Here is a 21,507-nt window from a genome sequence, read left to right on the forward strand (position 1 = left end):
TGACAAATTCAGAATTTAATATATATCAAATTTTGTAAGCTTCTGAACAGAAAGTTAACTAATGAACATGACTCTTAAAAAAATATTTATGTATATAGCCAAAAAACCTAGATAAATTCTAAAGTGTCAAAAATATGCTACCTACATTCTCTCTGTAAAAGAGTAAAACTAGATATTTACAGAAGAAATACTAAAGAAAGATCCCAATCATTTAACAATTCAAAAACAGTCTCTTAAATATTGGACCAGAAATATAATTATAATAATTTAATCAGAGATGTACCACAATTCTATTGGGTTTCCTTTAAAATCAATTTGGTAAGCTGCTTTTTAAAAATAGTCCATTCAGTCCTATTGTGTAACTCTAAGTCCCCAACTGACTAAAAACAAAGATTATATTTCCATTCCCAAGATGCTTAATGAGCTGAATGCTAATGCTTAGAATTCAGGTTTGTCTATGAAAGAGTTATGATTCTTTGGAACTGGTAGTGATGATTACTCCACATGACTTTAAATAAAACAAAACAAAAGCTTTATAGAAAACTTCAGAGTAATCTTTCAAGTGGACCATTAATTTTAATAATACTGGAAGCTTTTAATAAAATGATGTTAATTTCCCCAATGCTATTCCCAGCAACGGTGCTGACACCATATCTAATTATAACCAAAGAAGAGTGCGTTAAGAGTCATAGGCTAAAATCCAAAATGTGAATAATGAGAATATATAAATTGCAGCAATAAATTCTTAGGGGTGTGATTAGTGAAGCATCACCTTCTCTCTGCTGATGTAGCAAATCTCTTCCCAGTGACACAGTGCCCTTCTGATTCTATCAATTTGGTTACCAATCTTTTCCTGATACCCTTCAATGCCTGACACTAATATTATTTTTCTCTATGGTATTTTTAAAGTACTAATCTTAAGGAAAAGTGGAATAAAATAAGTCATTTTCTCTTGCTGTAATGAGTAGCCAACGTAAAACATTAAGTACTAGCTCTGAGCATTATTATGAATAGCACATTAAATACATCAAATGCCCAAACCGATTATGTTGATTCACTCAGGTCAGAGAGCAGGATTTGCAGAATTTGCAGACTTTCAGTAAAATTAGAGTTCTAGAATTACATATACATATAATTATCTGTTCAGTCAATTATTTATTTGGTCAATCATATATGAAATATTTACTAGGCATCTATTATGTGCCAGGTCCTGTTCCAGATACAGGGACTAGAGTGAACAAAACAGAAACTCTTGCTCTTAATGAATATCCTAGTGTCGATTTATATGAGTTCATTTCATGAAATCAGAAAATTTTATTATGTATGACATTTTGCCTCTTTTGAAGAGAAGGCATGTATACTTTGAAAGCTTTAGAGAAGAGTTGTGATATACCTTTTTTTCTTCTTCCCAAATAAATTTCAAATGTTATCATCTCTCTCTGACAAAAAAAAATGAAATAATGCTTCTCTTTTGAAGGCAATAAAAAGCATCTGTAATATAATTTACTTTATTGCTCACAAGAAGAATTCTAATAACAGCACAGAATGTTTTTTAAAAAGCATTTTAAATAAATTATAATTTCAAATTTGAAATCTGTCAGCCAAACTCTTGATTCACCAGTCACCTTGCATATTTGAAGATTCAATAATCTCCAGATGTGTCTCAATTAGACCAATAATGAACAATGGAGTACACGTTGACTCATGTTTTGCAACTTTCATAGCTTGCTTCTAATGCCTTTGTTCTGCTTACATATTTTGAAGAATTGTTCGTCTTTTTGCATATTTATGAGTGATCTCATATAAAGACATCACATAATGGAGAGCTTTTCAAAACTTTTTTACTTATTCACAAAATATTGTCCCTTATAAATTCAAACAACATGCATAATAATAAGTGCCTAAACTGTGCTTTTCTTTGAATTCCACGGGTATTTCATTAAAATTCCCACAATGTCAAGACTTTGTTGCAGGCCAGGACTTATATTTTGTTGTAACTTGCTTCAGAAAAGTTTCTATAGCCTTATGTATTTCCCAGTCACTTTTTCTACTTTGATGAAATTTAGAAGCTTCCCTTAAATCAGGATATAGTTTTCCATTTTCAGTGGGTTCCATACACACTTAAATTGTTCTTTCCCTACACCATTTTCTCATAAAGTATCATTGACTAGGCTGAGGAAAAACTGACCTCATTTACTATGTTTGATGATATTCTTGTTATTTTTTTCATTTAGCATTGAATGTATTCTTTTTGTAAGAAACCTATTTGTAATTCTTAAGTTGAAATATTCCTTCTTTGTCTTTCATTCTAATTTACTCAACCATTCAACCAGTCAATAATTCAACAAACATTTATTTAGCCCCTATTCTGCTTAGCCACTATCTAGGTGCTAAGAATGTAACAGTGAACAAAATAAACAAAAATCCCTGCCCTCATAGAGCTATCATGCCCTTTTAATATTAAAGTTTTTTAAAAAATACAATATTTTAACTATGAAATTTAGTTACACTCTTTTCTTCAAACTTTTCTGAGAAAAGTTTCAATTCTTCTACGATCAGAGTTTGCCCACAAAATATACTTTAAAATCACAGTAATTTAAAGTATTTGTTACAACTTTCTTGTATTCTAAGTTTTTCCAGGGCTTTCTTTCTAATGAGAAACACCTTGTGTTATAAATGTCTCTTATTTTACCTAAATTGTTTGGTAAAACAATTGACAGAAATAGCAGAATACGCTATAGTTTTATCATTGAAAACATAAATGTTAATATTTTTAAAAATATAGTACTGTATCTTTAAGTTTGGTACTTTAAGATAATCTAAGTTGATATTTTGGGTGCAGAGATTACAAATTGTCCTCCAATATACATTTCCCCCCTTTTTGGGTTCTTCTTTTTCACTGGCTAGAATGTAGATAAGACACACGTTTAATCAGCCATATTGAATCATAGGTTTGAAGCCACATAGTGACTATGGCCCAGCCACAAGACAGAAAGCATTTGGATCCTTGATGCTTATGAAGCCATCATGTCAACCCTGAACAGGTAACAATCAGATTCTGTTTGCCTGAAAGAGAAAACTTCTGTTTTCTTTAAGGTATTGTGTCTGGAGATTTTTGTTAGTTACACACAAACCTAATCCTAACTGACACATAGTCTATAATGTATTTTCATAAATTTAACGATCTGTGCTAGATCCTGTGTAATTCTTACCGTTCTGGTTATTTCCTGAAGATGATGAAAATTTCAGCTATGTTACATGAGTATTATTGGCAACAGCATGATTCACCAATCCAACTCTTTTTCTGAAAAATGATAATACAAACATTTGTTGTGAAATTACTTACACACAATTGCAGATACCTAGAAAGGAACCAACTCAAAAATAGCCAAAATAGCAAATGACATGTGATAATAAAATATCTATACAAAGAAAGGCAAAACTACAAAGGCGAGATAACAAATATTTTGGTGCAGGAAGCCAATGCCAATCAGGCAGAGAAGAGGCATGGCTACGGTGTTTGATTAGTTGACTCACATTAATTTGCCCATAACCTTTACTTGTTTTTATCAAATAGGGTGTTGAAAAAATGTTCACGTCATAAAAACACTGTAAAAAAAAAAGTATGACTTGTGTTTCACAATTTGTGTAATTAAATTGATGTAATTGTTTCCATTTATCGTTTTTCTTAGAGTAAATTTTGCCTCCCCTCACTTTTCTAGGGAATCAGAATTCACATATTCTCTAGTCTTTTTTTTTTCCTTCTTATTTTTTCCTTTTGCATGATGCTATCTTATGCATGAAATTATATAGAGGGCTCACCTTCATTTTCTAACCAAGATCTCATACATTAAAAATCAGATCCATCATGTGTCATACAAATATCATATAACACTGATTATTTTTCCAAATTCCAATGATTTACTACTGCTGCTTAATTTCCTGAGAGCATTTTAATTCTGGGTGGTACATCATTTAAGTGGTAACACTATAGATTTACAAGGAAAAGCAGGCCTTGCATAGATACATCAAGTCTACAAAAATAAAGAAAACCATGAAGTTTAAAACGTTGATGCCAGAAATGTCTCATTTAGTTTAAATAAACTACTACAAAATAATCCTTTAAAACATGTAAATAAAGATCCAAGCTCCTAAAATTGAAAATGACATCTAGATGAGAGAGACAGTTTATGTTCTGTTGGATGGTGAAATTAAATAACACTAAGGCTTGAAATATACTTATATATGTAAAAAGTTCTGTTCCCAAAACAATTACGAAATATTTATACCATCTCCAAGGGAATGGCTGGAATATAAACAAAATACCCTATTTGAAAGAGCTTCAAAAAGCATTTCTATTGTTGCAATTAACTTACTTTCTGAAACTCCAAGGACATTACAAATCTATTGTAGAAGATTATGGTGCATGATAAATTAAGATCAGAAATTATATAACCATTTATGATTATCAATAAAAAAACTGTTCAAGAGATTCACATAGAAAAATATGCTTTTAGTTTTGATGCATCTGAGCAAAAATATAGTTCAAACCTTTTTTTAGCAAAACAATATAGAAGTTCAAGTTACATATTAAATCTCTACTTCTGCTCAAAATTTTAAAATTTAATAGACTGCTACAGCAGCATAGCAGGTATAATACCCTAATATAACATCAAGTAATAATATGATCAGAAACTCATTTTTCTATCAATGCAAAATATTAAAATTGTATTCTTTATTTCAATTTTTCATCATTACAATTAACTTTTTCTTTTTAATTTAGCACTGCTATGTGCATAAGGCAGTACAGAGAGGCAGGATGGTATTGCAACTAATAGTGGCTAGTCAGACTGTCCTGGGTTCAAATCGAGGTTCTGTGCCTTCTGTATGATTTTGAGTAAATTGCTCATCTCCACTTGCTTCAATATTTAAAATGAGTCTATGGCCATGCTACCCTGAACAAGACCAATCCTGTCTGATCTCAGAAGCTAAGCAGGGCCAGGCCTGGTTAGTACTTGGATGGAAGACCACCTAGGAAGACCAAGTGCTGTAGGAGTAAAAAATAAAATAAATAAAATAAATAAATAAAAAAATAAGGGATTATAACTGAGAAGGTCCTTGCAATCTGTGAAGTCATTCAAGGGTTGCCTCACCTAAAAAAATATATAATAATACAGTACTTCCTTCATAAGGTCATGCAAGGTATAGCTTGCAAGGCTCAGAGTTTCAAATGAGAAATGGGCACAAAAATCCAATTCTAGTCTGAATTATTTATCTCTTTTATGTCTTTGAGTAGCAGCCCAAGGGGTAAAAATAAGAACACACATTTCTGGCTCACTTGCTACCTTCTTCCTACTCTTCATCCACCAGTGTTTTTGATACACTGAAAGGAAACTTAAGGAATTTGAAAAATCTTATTTTCCTTGTCAGAAGCTATCACATCATCCTACTTGCAATACTGTCTTAATCTTTCTCCAGGTCTGATGAATTCTTGGGCCAACTTGAATAAATGCCATACACTTGGAAAGCTAAAAAAGAATTCATATTTAAATTTTTCAAAGTATTACCTCCATCACAACAGTAAAGAAAGAAAAGCTGAATAACTGAGTTGGAAAGACAGGAAATATTGCTATGCTCTTCTAGCTGGTCAAACAATGGTTAGGAAACGGTACTATTTGGATCTAAAGCCCTTGCCAAGCTGACCTTGACAGACGCGTGAATCAGTTCTTTATTAGCTCTGTCAGTCCACACTTTGCTTTATAGTTTGATGTATCGACTCTTCCTCTAGCCACAATGGAGGGAAGTGCTGAAAAATCTATAAAGAGAGGCTACTTAACAATTGGTGAGACTCCCTGGTATGTGCCCATGGAGGATCTCCTTCAACTCCTTATGGTTTCTTCTCAATATATTGGAAGAGTATCTAAAAATAAATGACTCTTTTCAATTTTTAAAATTAATTCTACATTAAGTTCTGCATTACTATGAGCTTTGCTACTATTTATGGAGAATTCACATCTGGTTGCAAGCAGCAGCCTCATTGATTTAACCTCACATGGCTTTATTTAACTGATAGGAGACTCGTTTATATCAATACTTCCTTATTCTGTTTGAGGATTATCAAAGATTTATGAATTCAATTTAGAAAATTTCAATCCCTAACCACACTTTTTAAACATCTTCTAAAAATCAATTACCTAATTTTCAATTAATTAAACCAATTAAACTATGAAAAATGTTCCTCTTGATCATATCTCAGCAGTTCACACACTTGAACAAGAAGCTGATTTGGGGCTTTCATGTGTCTTTTGTGATATGCAGAACGTTCATCTCTACCTTGCTGTTCTATGTATTAATCTTCATATTTAAAGGTAAGGGGAATATACATTACATATTAAAATGTATTTTTAAATTTTAATTTTGAATTAAGCTTTAAAAATATTTTATATTACGTCACAGCAAAATGTTTATTTTGCAATGGAGCAGTTCCAATATGACACTAAGAGCATTTAGCATTTTAGCAAACCAAATCTTGTAAAGAATGCCAATATTATCTTCGAGCTTCTTGGAAACCACAGGGCTTTAGCCTCTCTTTTCAGATTAAAGTGATTGCTTGGTAAACATCATTCTTAGACAAATGATTCATCTTAGCTCATTTTTTTAATCCAGTTCTAGAGTGATAAAGATGCATTCTTACCCTTGCCTACACTGGATCATACCTTCACTAGATCACAAAGCCCAGGCAAGACCCAGATGTGTGCCAGCGTGTTACCTTCTACCTAGAGAACCGGATATCACTCCTCAACTCTCAGTGTGCTGCTTCTTTGGGATTAAAGGAAAATGGGATGGTAAGGGTGGCCAAAGCTGAACACCTTAAATGGTCAAGTGACCTCAAATGGGTTAGAGTAGCATAAAAGAATGCTGGATTAGCATCGAAAGAAGCTGGAAATCTGAATTATCCCAGCAACAACATTTATCTCCTAGCTTTATGACTCTGCTAGTCTCGATTTATTCTTATATAAGAAAGCAAAATCAACATGATGAAATACTAGAAACAGTGGAGGACATATAGGAGGGCAGTAATTCAGGCCAAGTAGAGGAATGAGCTTTAAAAAGTCTTTCCTAAAGGAGTTGATGCTTTAAGAAAGGAATAGGGCTCAAATGGGTGAAGATGTTGGAAGAAAAGCATCTTAGACAGAAGAAATGGTACATGTATAGTGTTATTATAAAGATTAATGAGATATTCGAAACACTTATCTCCAGGGCTTAGTACTCAACATTAATTATTTCTCTCCTTAGTCCAACAAGACAGAGTTTACTTTTGATCAATGTGCTGCCAACCCTATCCTTAGCTCAAAAAGAGAGCATCTTAAAATTATGTGAAAGCATAGTGAGGGCTGGCTTCACGGGCATAATACCCGTGCTATTGCACAGAGCTCCACACTCAGAAGGTCCCTGAGCTTGGTTTAATGCTCTGCTGTCACTATCTTGAAATACTTAATAATCTTTAACAAAGTGTTCCAGGTTTTCATTTTGCATTGGCCCCACAATTTATGCAACCAGTCCCGGGTATGGAATCAGAAAATCAGGATTTATGTTGATCAGACTAATTCACATCCTGTTTTTCTTACTTCTTACCTTCATGAACTTCTTGAGTTTCTTTCTCTATAGCTTTTAAAAATGGAAAAACCTATTCATTTGTGAGTATCAAATGAATTATAATTGTAAAAGTAGTTTTGTTTTGTCGATTATCGTAGAAACAGAGAGGACAGCAATTGGTCAGCTAATGAGACCCTTGTGTACAAAGAAGTTACCATTTGGAATTATTTTAATTTCTGGAAATTAGTATATGACTACTTCCCTTTCTTCTCTCTCTTCTTTTCTTTATTATTCACCCTTCCCTTTCTTTCCTTTGCAATTGACCTCATAACACACGTCAAATATTGTACTTAATGCTGAAAATGCCAGTCCTAGAAGACACAAGTCCTTCCCTTAAGGAGTTTATACTTACACGGAGGAAATAAAAACACAAATTGACAATGATAGAGAATTGTAATAGGTACATTATGAAACAAGCATGGGGTGCAATGAGAACAATGACTCAGGTATAGGGAGGTGATATGAGTAAAGGTGGCTCGGGGAAGTCTTTCTCAAGGGAATTGATGCTTTAAGAGAGGAGCAGGACTTAGATAAAGAAAGGAGGCACTGGGAGAAAGGTGTTTAAGGCAAAAGAGAAAGTGTTTGTGCAGACATAAAAGTTTGAGAAACATGTTGATTATGAAGTACTTCTACAAACCTATGCCAAAGGTATACATGGAGAAGTGAAAGATGGTGAACAAAGTAGGCAAAGCCCCAATTCTACGATATTAAGGGGTAAACCAGAATTTTAACTTCATCCTGAACTTTCCTTAAAAATTATAAGGTAGAGAAATGAAACAATAAGGTATATGCTTTAGAAAGATGTGTAGAGATGAAGGATAACAGAACCTGAATGAAAGACATTTCCTTGAGCAGTTCATATCTTAGGCAAAGGTAAGAAGTATGCGTAGGAACACAGCTGACTCACCTGCTGCTATAGAGTGGAAATTCAGAGCAAGCTCCAGACCTTCAAGAAATATTTTATTGAGCAACTGTTATAGAGCAGGTACTCTGTTATGTTCAGAGAATGTAGAGACAACACAGATAGGCTCCCGCTTCTCAAGAAGGGTAGAAAGCAATGCAGTGTGTGCAGGGAGAGTGCCATGCTCATGATACTGAGAACAGAAGAGGGGACCCTGACCTTCCCAGAGACATAGGCAGTTTTTCCAAAAGAGCTGACACTAAGTCTCTGAGGAATCTCCTGAATAGAGGTTTACAGAATCAAAGGTATTAATCAGACATGGAATAAGGTTAATTTGGAGGCAGGAAATATTCTTCCTAGAGGAGACAATTTATGAGAAGTGAGAATTTATATTGACTGTGCAGAGCCCGACAGAGAGGTGATAAGGGACTACTGAAACCAGGGAAGTGATTATAGGGATAGCAAATTTTTTAAAAAGCCATATTTATGAAATGTTTAGGACATATTATCAGGACTTGTTTATTATGCGGGTATGTGCAATGTGTGTGGCAGGGAGTACTGCTTACAACACTTCTGACACCACATGTGGGTTTTTTTTCCCCATACCAACCAATTCTCCAACTCTCAACACCAGCTGGGTGACCTACGATTTAATTCTAGCACTAATAACGTGGAGTTAGTGCAGACCCCACAGGTTAAGGGCTCAGTCCCATAAGACTGCCCCCTACTTCAGACAGCGGTCACAAGTTCAGGCTTTTCATACTTCTGACTGACCAAATATAAATTAGGGATTCTCACGACCAACTCCCCACATTTGATAATTTGCTAGAACAGATCACAGAACTCAGAAAAACAGTTTACTTACTATGACCAGTTAATTATAAAGGATACAACTCAGGAACAGTCAGATGGAATTGATGCACAGGCAAGGCATGGAGGAAGGACACAGAACTTCCAGGCCCTCTAAACATTCTACCCTCCCAGTACACGAAGTGTTCAGCAAACCAGAAGCTCTTTGAACCTTGTTGTTTAGGTTTTCTGCAGAGGTGCCATTAAATAACCATGCTTGATCAAATCATTAGCCATTCCTTGGTGATTAACTCGATCTCTAGCCCTTCTCCCTTCCTGAAGGTAGTGAGGGGCGGTGGGGAGAGGCTGAAAGTTGGTTTTTCATAGTTGGTTTCTCCGGCAACCAGTCCCTCCACCATCCCGAAGTTGTCTAGTGGTCCACCAAGGGTCATCTCACTAGCATAAATTCAGGTATGGTTGCAAGGGGTTTGTTATAAATAGTGAAGATGCTCCTCTCACCCCTATCACTCGAGAAGTTCCAAGAGTTTTAAGAGCTCTGTATCAGGAACCAAGGAGGAAGACCAAACATGTATTTCTTATTATATTGCAATATCACACGTGGGTGGGGGGGGGGTTGGGAAAGATTTATTTTCCATTTTGCCTCTTTCACTCCTCTGTGCCAACAACCACAAATAATTTCCCAAGCTGTTCTGTTCAGCTAAGTTATTTTTCCTTCCCAGGTTGTACTTTAGGAAGAGAACCTATGTTCTAAATCTATAATCATTGCAAATATATGTATCTATATATTGGATATCCCAAAATAACCTTGTTTGTTCAGTAGTTCTCTATACTTAATCATGGTCAAACATGCCCCCTTGTCAAACAAGTACTTACCATTAACTTGATATATCATATACAAGGCATAAAGACAGTTTCTTTCTCAGATTAATTTCAAGGAATTCCACTGGAATTTCAGGGTTGAAAAGCATCTTACTGGTTACAGAGCACAAATACTTGGATCACTCTCTGCAATTTAAGTTCTACCCACATTTTTTAATCAGATCAATAGGCAAGAGAGAAAGAACGACTTGCTTTGATAAGTTTATCTTCAATTCCTGGTTGTGAGAAATAAGATTTTGAGATGCCAGGAACAAAAATATATGACTATTGATTTCACAGCCCCATGCACTTTAAAATTCGCTTTCTGATTTCATCAAACAACTGTCAAATAAGGTTTAAGAGTCATGCTAGAATGAAATTAGTCATTGTTTGCTTTCATTTTGCCTAGATTTTTTTGACAGGAAAGAATAATGTAGCCTAAAAGGAATATAAACTCGAATGAATGCATGAAGTGGGAATGTATCATTCATAGGGAATGAGACAGTTCTATCAGAAACAATGAGAATGACTGCTATACAGTTTACAAACTAGAAGTTTACACATTATCTTATTGAATTTCATTTTTAATATTGAGAACATTCAGTGTTCTCAATTTAAATGCCTTAACTCCATAAGTAAAATCAGTGTGGTTAAAAAATAACTACTTGAGAAAACATAATTTATCAACTATGTATAGGACAGATAAACCTCATTTGCCTCCTAGAAAATGATTGCTTAGAACGTACCTCCTTTAAGAGCCCAAAGAAATCTGTAAACATAGAGTTACGTGAACTTATTCAATATAGAAAACACACACATACACATACACACACACTCCACTCATCTATCTATATCTATATCTACATCTATATTCACATTTGTATCTATAGCTATACACACGCCATACCAAATTTATAGCCTTCACCATTTGAAGCAAGGAAAAAGCCTTTAAAACAAAGGGAAATGGCAAGTCATTAAAACAAAAGGAAAATGACAAGTCATCTTCGGTATTTGATAAGCTAATTAAAGATTTCTGAGATAAATCCAAGATTATAACAGCAAGGTATCTTTCTAATGCTGTAAGTTCTGAAACATGAGATCAACCAATGACTAATGGCTGGATAAAAATCATGACTGAATAAATGAGATGATGGCCAAAGAACAGATGTCTGAGAATAAATAATAGTTAAATGCCACATATTTGACTTAATTAGTGATGCACTTTACTTATTTTCCAAAATATTCCATTCGTTCAATGAATATGTGAAGACCTACTGTGTGCTAAGCTTATTGTTCTGTTTGCAGCAAGTTCACGGTCATAAATAGGTGTCAAAATCTAATCTCTTCCTAAAAGATTTTGTTTAATTCACTACTGATCTTATGTTCTTTTTGGTGGTGGTTGTTGAAATCGATAAATGTTCACCACATTCAGTAACATTTTCCAGACTTCCAGACTAATGAATTCATAGCATACACATTCTCTCCCCTTGAAAACACAATTTTTAGTTTTTTGTTTCCAGAGAATACAGAGTACGTTTATTTTTAAGACAAATTAATGAAATAAGAAAATGATTGCTTCACTGAATAGTGTAGCCTCAAAGTCACAGATAATCTAGAGAACAACTTCAGTGACGTGCTTCTTTTTCCACAGAGGCCTGTTCCAATTAAAATGAAATCTACTCTCCTGTAAAGCTCTCTTTATCCAGCTACCACGTATTTAATGAGAACTCCACTACCTGCTCTCGCCTGATCAAATAGGCTTTCAGGACAAATTCCTACATTTTTGCTATTTTAAATGTTGACTTTGTAATGACTTTTTGAATAAATATTTTAAATGATAGCCTTATTTCTTTTTACTTGTTCTATATTTTACTAGAAAGAAGAGAAATTATTTTAAGAATGTAATTTTCTAGTTTCCTTTTATTATTCTCTGCAGGTATATGTTTTTCTTCATCTGCCTTGTCTTTACTTGAGGACAAGGATCATATTTACAGTTTTATGTTGCACTACAACTAAAATATCTTTTCAAACCATAATTCATTTGTTTACTACTCCTCTGGAGATTATATAGATTTATTCAGACATGTTTATATTACACCAATTTAATAATATTAATACAAACCTTAGTGATTTTATAATGTGCCAAATAGCCAATTAATTAAAGTTTCCTAAGATGGAACTTTGGAATTGGAGTTCTCTAAATATTAGTCTACAGAGATAGCTTGTGAAATTAGATTGTGGTCATATACTAACTAGTGTTAAAGGCTCAATAAAAAAATCTTATTAACCACAATTCTTCCCTAATTATTCAATGTTTCATTAGGTAACTTGATTACTGTATCCATTCCTAATAAAACTCAATTGACATCTCTCAATTTGACTTGATTTCTTCAAGTTGCCCAAGGTCATACAGCCAACAATAACCTAGAAGACGGCTCAGATCTATATAACTAAAAAGCTTACACTTTTCACTCTATCCAGAATTATATCAATATTTGTTCTCTCACCTCCACCCATGACATGCTTCTTTTCTTGTATTTTATACGTAAGTGAATAGCAACCTACTCTACCAGGTCAGAAATCCAGAAGCCATTTGAGACTTCTTTCTCTTCCTCAGAGTCCATTTATACTTGGTCTGTAAGATCAGTAGAGTTACCTCTTTAACATTCACAGTACTTGACCATTTCCATTTCTATTCCTACTGTCTTAAATAAATTCCTTATCTTTCTCCCAAATTAAAGTTTTCCTCTTTCTCTCACCTACTCTATCATCAAACCTCCATGTCACAGACAAATTTTCTATAAGGCAAAACTAACGCACATCCCACCACCACAAAATTCTTGAGTGACACCTAACAAGATAAAGTTCAAATTCATTAGTATGTCATCTATTGTTCTCTATGATTGAATCCCTGCCTATCTCTTTCTAGTCCTTCCTGACATACCATATCCTATTCTTCAGTCTATAATCATATTAAACGACCTTCTCTTCCCTGAACATATCAAGGGTTTTTATATTTCTGCAACTTTGTTCAGATACTCCCATTATCTGAATGAGCTCTGCTTCCCTCAATCTCTTCAGGTCAAATGGTGCTTCCTCTCTGAATCTTTCTGTGACTCTCTCCTCTAGAAATACTGTGATTGGAGAGCCTAGCATTAATCTCACCACAAACTATTGGCTTAAAGCAGGATAAGCTCATTCTTCTATTCTTTAGGATGACATATGACACAACTCTACCCAAACTTAGTTCCCCAATTACCCTACAAGATTGATACCTTTTACAAAGCACTAATTTCTTTAATGGCAAGAAATCTATCACATTCATCTTTGTAGTGGTCACATATATAATTCTTATATAGGAGGCACAATCAGATATGTAATTGTTTATATAGTAGGCACTGTCATTTAGTAAGCAGAATCACAATTTCATTTGTCATATAATAAACTGTCATGTAGAAGACTCACTCATAGTTGCAACTGTCATGTAGTAGGCACTTAAATGTTGCTATAAATTAATATTTGAATAGCAGTATTTATATAATAATTTACATAAAGATACAAGTTACTCAACATTTTTTAGCATAATGCACTTTTACTACACTGTTACCACAATTGTTTTTGCTTAGTGACTTTATCCAATATTTTCAGGCTCTTAAAACTACTTGTTGTAAACTTATTTTTTAGACAGCCCTGGCCTTAAAGAAATCCTCTCCATCCTATACGATTATACTGTTTTTGCTTTCATGAAATTCTATAGCTGAATCAGAATTTGTCATGTTTGCTTCAGTGTATTTTTTTACAACTTTGTTGAGGTATACAAAAATATACAAAAATACCGCACATATTTAATGTATACAATTTGGTAAGTTTAGACATAAGCATGCACCCATGGTATCATCACCACAATCAAGGTAATAAAAATATCCATCACTTCCAAAGTTTCCTTGTGTCCCTTTTTTTTGTTGTCATTTTGCTTTATTTTATCTTTGAGTGAGAAAAACACTCCACATGAGATCTGAATGAACATGATGTTACTCTGAACAAATTTTTAAGTGCACAATATTGTTTTATTAACGATAGGCACTATTTTGAACAGCATTTCTAGAACTTATTTTTCTTGTGTAACTGTAATTTTATACCCATTGAATAATAGCCTCCCATTTCTACCTCCCCATCTCCTGGGAACCACCATTCTATTTTTTGCTTCTATAAGTTTGACTGTTTTAAATACTTCATATATTGGAAACACACATTTTTTATCTCTCTGTGACTGACTTATTTCACTTAGCATAATGCTAAATTAGAATACTGTTGGTAGAAATGTAATATAGTGTAACTACTATGGAAAACAGTATGGAGTGTCCCCAAAAAGTTAAAAATAGAACTACCATATTGATCTAGCAATCTCATTTCTGGGCATATATCCAAAAGGACTGAAATCAGGATCTTAAAGAGATATTTGCACTTTCGTGTCCACTGGGGCATTATTCACAATAGCCAAGATATGGAAACAACTCTAATGTCCATTGACAGATAAATAGATAAAGAAAATGTGACACATATATACAATGGAATATTATTCATCCTTAAAAATATCCTACCAGTTACAACAACATGGATGGATTTGGAAGATATTAAGCTTCAGTGTATTCTTTAAAAAACTGATTTGACGCTATGTTGCCCCATTGCAGTTACGTGGAAGTCTAGCTACTGTAGAGCCTCCCTGGCACAGTCATATTGCTCTAAACATTCACTCATTCAAATAATAATTTGTGGGCTCCCATTATTTGCTGGAATGATAGGGCTGTATAGATGACATTTTAGATCTCAGATTTCTTACAGTATGAAATATGAAAAAGAAACTGAACAGTTTGGCATTAGTAAAACCACATAAATATTGGAGATTGACATACCCAGGTTCAAACTTCAGTCTTAACTTTGTAACCACCAGACTGTGAGCAAGTGACAGCATGTCTGAGATTCTCAGTTTCAACACCTATAATCTGGGGGTAAACAGTAGGGTTATTACCAGATTATGTCTATAAAAAATATTTCTGCATTGTGCTTGACCTTTAGTAAGGAATCAGTAAGCAGTCACATTACAATGGAAGTATTTACAGGCACAAGAAAGACGATAGTCAAAGGAGGAAAAAGAAGATTTTTTATGGAGGGAGTATCACCAGAGGTTAGACTTGAAAAATTACTAGAGTTTTCTAGGCAGACCAGGGAGGAAGGACAGTTGGGTGGAGAAAGGAACATGAGCAGAGGCACAGATGCTGACATGAGCAAGAAGACAATAGTTCAGTATAGCCAACATTTACATCAGCAAAGTTCTAATATCTTATTGTTGGGCATTTATATGTGTCTCTCAGTGAAAAATAGATAAAGTTTATGAATAACTCAGGGAGACGACAGTGACCTCTGTCTATCTAATGCCCAGGCTTCAAATATAGAGAAAAGATGGAATGCTGTCATCTATTTCTCTTAAGATGTGCCACCTGGTGTGGAGTTCTGTGTCACATTAGTGAATAAACCTTATTTAGACTCCTAGACTGCTGACTTTCTGGGTTTATTTTTCTATTTCTTGTGCAGTCTCCAGTCTTCTCCTCTCAAATACATTCTCCACTGTAACCAGAGTGGTCCACCAATCTAAATCAGCATCCTAGCAATTTTGACCACAGTATTTAAACTTTTTAAATCATTTCTCATGACTTTAAAAAAATAGAATTTCAATTTCTTACTATGGCAGGAAAGACAGGTTCAAATGTCTTTTCCTTCCCTGATACCCAGCCTGGATTGAGTCCCCCAACTCTGTGATCCCTTACAACTTGTGTCCAAGTTACTTAATCTAGCATTTTAATCATTTTTAAGTAATTCCAGCTCAACTACTGCTACATGTTACCTAATCAATGTGCCTGGTGAATGAAAAGTAACTTGGAATATAAACAATTATTCCAACATAGAGTTTCCAGAAAGTCATCTTAATATTGACTTATAGCCTCCTGAATTGAAAATATTTTTCACTGGCCATATCTATGTATAAAAATAATATATCTATATATCTATAGAGATAAAGATATATGGATACATAGATATATATAATTACTTCCAGGTGCTTGGCTCTGTCTTAATCAAGTTAGCATAGAATAGGTTAAAACTGGGTCTTGTTATTGGTTTTATTCCATTGGTTATGGTTAATAAGAAATGTAGAGAAATATGACTTTGTTTATAACTAATCATACTATTATGAAACATTTCAACAACCAACATTTTCACATACATTAAAATGTGACAGATGACAGATGTAGGAGCCTTAGGGAATCTCACAAACTGAATAGCCTTGTTTAGTAACTCCTGTAGTCCTTTTCTTCTAATAATACCATTTATTTTGAAATGACAAAATATGGTGAGTTCTAAGGTCTCCCTATTGCATTTGCACCTCATTATCTGCTGAGAAGGCAGGAGCAGTGTGCCTTTATCACAATTTGGCCTGTGAGCAAATGCAATGCTAGGTATTTGTTGGTAGACTTTGGCAGTGGTCCATCCAGAAAGACCTTAACTATGATCTTGGCAACAAATATTATTCGTTTTGCCTCATAATCAGTTTTGCCTCCAGGTGTCTAGCGACTCGATTTTTATCTCAATTTTTGCTCCAATTATGTAAGACTTTAGCTGCAGCCACCAAATCAACCTGATACAATTTCTACCACTCTTTCTCATCATAGTCAGAGCCATTCTCTATTTTTGTCCAATAGCTTTCTAGGGAATTACATGCATAGAAGCCAAGTGCCTTGACTACTTTGTTTTCAATCTTCTGAAAATCACCTTAGTTTTTCTTTGCTTGCTACCTTAGTGCTTCCATGTTTGCATTTGTGTGTGTGCATATGTATGTAGTATTGTAAATTTCTAAGCATAATTAAGACCACCACTAATGTCTCCCATTAGTATCTCCCCACTGAGAGAATAGTGATATAAGAAATTCCACCTACATCAAATTGCAAAAAAATATTTATCTATCGAGTTTAACCACAGGCTGGTCTGCCCTCTTGTTCTTTTCTTAGGATAGAGGAAGGTATGGAAATAGTATTCCTACAGAAATCGCATAGTAGTTCCATCTCTAAATGAGGGCTTCGTCTGCCTGCCAGCAGAAGAATTTCCTCAAACTGTCCAGTGTCAGATTCCACCTCTGGATATAGCCTAATTTGGATAGCTTCACCCAGAGGTATTCAATATTATAAATATCTCATAATTTTTAATCAGTATAACTTTGTAATAATTTGTAAGTGAATACTTACTTTGAAATCAGAAAAAAACTGAGTTTAAATCTCAGGTCTTTACTGAAATTTATTAACATAGAAATAGTAATATTAACCTCAAATTCCTCCAAAGAGTAAATGATAGAGTGTATCGAATAGTTCTTGGAACATAGCAGTATTATGAGATGTTTTATAGTCTATAAAATGTCTTTTTTTTTTAAGGCGGAATATGAGGGGATGCTTTAATTATTTTTTAAGTCAGAAAACATAAAGGCAAGTGAGTTTTGTTCATTAAGGCTAGAAGTTACTTTGAATCTTAAGTGTCCTAGGGATTCTAAGCAATTATTAAAAAATGCAGCAAGACTTCCTTCATGGTCTTGCGGTCACTGTCACTGAGTAGGGCATGTAGCCAGAAGTGATGTAGAAACAGTCCCTGAAGCGAGGCTACCACTTATAGCCATTTGATCTTGGGCAAAGAACTTTACCGCTCGTGTGCTTTAGTTTCTTTATCTCTGTCACAGGTTTGATAAGAAGATTTAAAGAGTTGACACATTAAAGTATGCCTGGAACATGAAACACTCTTAATATAACATGAAATATTATAATTAAAGCCCAATAAGACCACTAAGGCAGAAGATGAACAGGGAAGTAAAAAATGGTGGACCTGAGCACCAAACTTTTACATCAAATAGTGAAGAATGGTTATGCATGTTCAACATCATAAAATTTCATTAGTGCATACATCATATAATCCTTCTTCCCCAGTGGTTTCTCTTGCTTAGCCTTTCTTCCCAATGGTTTTTCATGTATAAGGCACACATCCTCTAGCACATGCGCATCTGGTCCACACTGGCTCAGACTTGAACATTCCCTTAGTATCTTTTCTCTTGCTTGTTTTTTAATTGTGATGGCTTAAATGTAAAAACCTACAGGGATATTTCCATTTTGTTTTATACTCTTATTTTTTGATATAGTTTAAATGCTTTATTTCAAACATTTTTGATGAAACAAAAATTCCAAGTTTTTAGGTACTCCTTCACACCCCATTCAAATCATCCCCAAATCACAAAGACTTCTGATTCTTAAACCATTCATTCTAAAAGAAAGAAAAATACAGATCAGTACAGAGAAAAAGACTCAGAAATACATATTGGTTAAGTGCTTATCTTAGATACGTTTTACTTACGTCTTGTAAAATTACAGTTATCAGGAACCAGGAGATTTTACTGATAGCTTTTATTCTATTTAAATGCAGTAGCTCAACTATGTGTCATAATAGTACACTTTTTTCTTTACTGTAGATAAGTCAAGACGTGACTTATTTGGAACAAACTTATTCTTAACCCTCAGCAGCTAACTTCAATTTTACTTAAGAGAACCAACAGTCAGGCAAAATTTGAAGGAACTGATGAAGACCAAGCTGAATACTCTCAAGATTACACTGTTGGGTAAGGTTTATTTTAAATGAATGTAGTGTCTTGGTTCAGATCTCTCGGTTTGGAGTTCTACGACAGTTGGTAGTGATTCTACCTTCCCCTTTTAATGTCCTAATTATATTTTAAAATCATTTTATCATGCATTTTATTTTAATGAGTAAGCCCTAGGTCATTCCCTGTGCCCCTGCAGAAGTCTGGTCAGGAGGGCAAAACATTTCCTGGTAAAAGCCGTTTCTAAGATATATAAATAGAAGCTTTTCCAGGGCTGCAGCTTGATGCTATATTGGGAATCATGTAACATTTACAATATACTTCCGTGCAAGACAATCTTGTGCTAAAGCATTGCTAAAAGAGACAGTGCCTTAAGAGTTCACCATATGTAATATTCAATGGAACTCCTTATCTTAATCCTCACTTGTTATTAAAGTAAGTAGCTTACTGGTTTCCTGCTTTGTCCAACTAGCATTGCAGTATTTTGCTCATTAGAAGTAGATAGTAAAAATTCCTCTCAAAATACCATTTACTTGATCTGTAGCTAATATGGTAAAATTTAAATTAAAGTGTTTTTTGTTTTTTGTTTTTTGTTTTTTGTTGTTTTTTTTTTTTTAAGGAAGATGCAATCCTAAACTCTTTTTGAATGGAAGAAATACATTTAATTCAAAAATGGAAAAAAATTAATTCAACTATCTAAAACTATGCCATGCATTGATCTAAAAACTTTCATGAAGAGCTAATAAAAATGTCTAAAATTCTGAATTTATATACTCATTTTAATATGAGTTTACTATAAATATTTACTTATTTTTTCCTAAAGAACCTGTATATCTCAGTATCTCATTTTTTTAACAAATTCTAGATTATACTTGATATTTTAAAATTTTCTAGAAAGAAATCTTATAATTCATATGGAAAACAGATGTGCATAATTAAAATGTTTGTGAAGCTCTCTAGTTAAAATAGTCTTATAACCTTGGATATTGATGTCACTATGGACATATTTCCCTAACATTCTAAATTTCATCAACATATCTTAAAGTTATAAATAATTCTTAACTTGAAGATAAAGAAAAAGAGCAGCAAAATGATACAACATATAAACCAAGGATCAATGATGAACATAGGGTTATTGACAAAATTCTTCTCAAATACATCGAAGAGTTGAAAAGATACCTCAAGATTTGCTAAACCAGGATCTGAAAGAAGACAAGAAACCAGACATATAGGCTCAGGCACTCGAAGCATAATAAACCTAAGACTACTAGCTATTCCTGTAGGAGAAGGTGAAAGGCTGAGCAGTGCTTGTGGTGGCCTATGGGACTGAGAAAATGCTAGTAAAAATCAAGAACGTGCTAGGAGAGGGAACTTTAATAATTTACCCATTATAAAGGATTATACATATAAAGTCAGCTGGAAGTAAGTAAACCCTCTCTTGAACAACCCATTTTCTATAATCCAAGAAAGTTCAATTCTTGAATCTTATTTCAAGTGTTTCTGGAATGGTAGGACACCTTTGTGATTTGAAAAAGCAAAAGAAAATACTCTATGAAGGATATCATGTGAAAGTTATCAAAGTTTTTCCAAACAAATTTTCATAAAATATTATCACAAAGTCAAACAAAATCAGGTACACAAGGACAGGCGATATCATGAGTGAAAACTAACATACACAATAGACAAAGAGCCTTGCTTGGCTTGAGGGTTCCCCTGCTTTGCTCTGGCAGAACTAAATCATAGCCCCACCCACCGCTGAGTGCAGTTCCCAGGCCTGCCTGACTAGAAACCTGACCAGAACACTGGGAAGCTGTATAGCCCAGCAATGCTTGAGCACAGAGTCCATCAGGCAGAGCTGATAATCTACAGAGTAAAGCCAGTGGCTTTGTTCAGCCAGGGAACTAGTGGCCTGGGTTGGCTTGAGTCAAGACCACAAACAAGGAGCCTTCCTAGCATTGGAACTTATTCTGCTTTGCCTGGGCAAGGAAACTAATTTGTAGTCCTGCCTATTGCTGAACACAGCATGCAACTTGTCCTACTGAGAAACCTAACCAGAGCATACAGGAAGCTGCAGAGCCTGTCCAATAGTCCTGCTTAGAGTGGCACTTGAACAGAGAGCATAGCTCATGGCTTTTCCCATCTGCAGAGGAAAACTAACATCCCTATCTGGCCAGGGAATTCAGTGCATGGTCTTGTCTGATTCGGGTCCCAAAACAACAAGCCATGCAAGTCCTGGGCTTATCCTGCTGCCCCACCAGGACTGGGAGGCTAATTCAAAGCCCCAGTTAATGCTGAGTATACTACATAGTCCTGACTATCAAGTAAGTCTGACCATGGAACCCAGGCAGCCACAGAGCCCATCCTACAGCCTCTCTTGTGCAGGGAAGATAGCCAGGAATCCTATACAACTGCTCTCAGCCAGAGGCACTTCCCCCCAACCCCAGTCCCAGAGCTCAAGACAGTGACCTCACCCAAAAATAGACCCTGATAATAAGCCCCACCTGCCCAAGGACATTACTAATAGACATGGCCAGAAACGCAAACTGACCTGACTGGTGAAGAATTGTTTCCACCAAAGCAAACCTGTAAAGTCTTAAAG

At 34.6% G+C, this 21,507-nt stretch overlaps 1 protein-coding gene and 1 pseudogene across 2 annotated transcripts in view; one reads left to right on the forward strand and one right to left on the reverse strand.

Moving 5' to 3' along the window:
* LOC120618386 (uncharacterized) overlaps positions 1-21,507 on the reverse strand; it is a 192,344-nt gene that overhangs the window by 160,824 nt on the left and 10,013 nt on the right. The window contains exon 3 of one of the 2 annotated variants that reach the window (XM_039882561.1): positions 15,139-15,228. The gene's annotated coding sequence lies outside the window, so the exon portion shown is untranslated. Of the gene's footprint in view, positions 1-15,138; positions 19,513-21,507 lie in introns of those variants that run through there. The other variant, XM_039882562.1, reaches the window with a different exon arrangement.
* LOC120618768 (uncharacterized) lies at positions 4,938-5,056 on the forward strand (annotated as a pseudogene).

This window comes from Pteropus medius, unplaced genomic scaffold (assembly GCF_902729225.1).
Source record: "Pteropus medius unplaced genomic scaffold, Ma_sr-lr_union100, whole genome shotgun sequence".
NCBI lineage: Eukaryota > Metazoa > Chordata > Mammalia > Chiroptera > Pteropodidae > Pteropus > Pteropus medius.